Source organism: Micropterus dolomieu, unplaced genomic scaffold (genome assembly GCF_021292245.1).
Source record: "Micropterus dolomieu isolate WLL.071019.BEF.003 ecotype Adirondacks unplaced genomic scaffold, ASM2129224v1 contig_1076, whole genome shotgun sequence".
In the NCBI taxonomy this organism is placed as follows: domain Eukaryota; kingdom Metazoa; phylum Chordata; class Actinopteri; order Centrarchiformes; family Centrarchidae; genus Micropterus; species Micropterus dolomieu.
The window spans coordinates 9,686-11,351 of NW_025730066.1; positions in this window are offsets into that span (position 1 = coordinate 9,686).

Below are 1,666 nucleotides of genomic sequence, written 5' to 3' on the forward strand. Positions count from 1 at the left end.
TAGCAGTGTGAGGACATAAAAACTCATTTTTGTGTATATTTTCTTTATTATATTCTGATATATTGTTCTGTATGTACATGTCCTGTAAAACTATAAAAAAAAAATCTAAATGAAATAACAAAGTTTGCCTCGTTCTAGCAAAGATTACATTATCATGAAAATGGTGAAATCTTGACTAGTAAGTATTTGTGTGTTTGGCATTACAAATGCGAAATAAGAGCAACACATCAGATACACACACGCTCGTCCAATCTGGCTTTTTACATCGCAAGCGATTCAACCAGACAAACTCTGTAGAGAAAAATAGAAAAATAAAAACCAGAAAGAAAATTGATTGTTTTATTGTTGCATCATACTCTCTTGCCTGTGAGCGATTACAAATCATTTTAACTGCCAAAGGAAAGCCCCTTCTTCTGAAGTGGTTGCTTCCCTGACGCACTTGTGCTGCTGTTAGTTTCTGACACAGTTTCTCATTAGATACCATTTAGGGCCACTTTGCTGGCTTTTGCCTTGATCTGCTAAACTCGGTCTTGTGAGGAACCACCTGATTTGGGATCTTTCTCCCATTATCCTTGCATCCTGCAGAGTCGAAATTAGTTTGTCAAGGGCGCGATCTGACCAGCAGGTTAAAGGGGTGGACATGGTGCGAAAGAACCCGCTGACCCATCAGCTGATTCAGTCATCCTTAACATTAACTGTCTGCATTCTTCAAATGCAGCTCCTCCATGTGTTGTCGTCTGAGTTGTCTACAAAGAGCTTTTGACAAATTACACAGTTATCATTCATGGAGATTATGTTACACCCTGAAGTTGAGTCCTGTTAAATGAAAGGAATATTTTTTTTTAGCTTTGTTTTTTTGTTAATTTATCTTTTAAGATTTTTTGTTTTGTATTTCTGATAGTGATAGTAGATTAACAGACAAGACATGCATGGATACAGAGAGGAAGAGAGAGGGACGACATGCAACAGTTATTATTTTTTTTATTTTATAATTTTTTTTATTAAATTAAATAAAATTGTTATTTTTTATGTAAGTATTTATAATTTGAAAAAAATGCAAAAATAGAGATACAATTTTCAATGTGTAAATAATTCAAATTAAGAATCATTATTATGTCCTATATAAATGTTCTGTATACCTATATCGCTGTCTGTCTAGACTCATATGGGACATATGTCTAATCTAATTAAGTAGTAGCATTTGTGACTCACTTAATACATACCATTTGTGTCAGCATTTAATACACTTTCTCACACTCACACCTCTATTATTTCTCACATTTGAAGTTTATGCACGGTGTTATATGCTGTGGTTACATAGCCCTAGTTTTTGTTGAACTTTTACTATTGAACCTATGTGTATTTACATGTTAATAGACCCAGACTATTTCAAGCATAGTCTTGAGTAGTAAATATAAAAATTAACAAAGGTTTTACAATAAATAGTAATGTTATTAATTAGTAATTGAACAAACAAACTCCAAAACCCTGCACAAATTTGGGAGAATTAATTACTCCCTATAGTGGGACAAAGTTGTGTTCAAATCAATTATTGGCTATTTCATGCAATTTTTTTGTTTTATTGTTGCACAGAAAGGCAAGGGCAAGGAGCAAAGTTGAGTTTGGATTGAGATATAAAGTGTAATGTATCACGGTATCCCCCCCC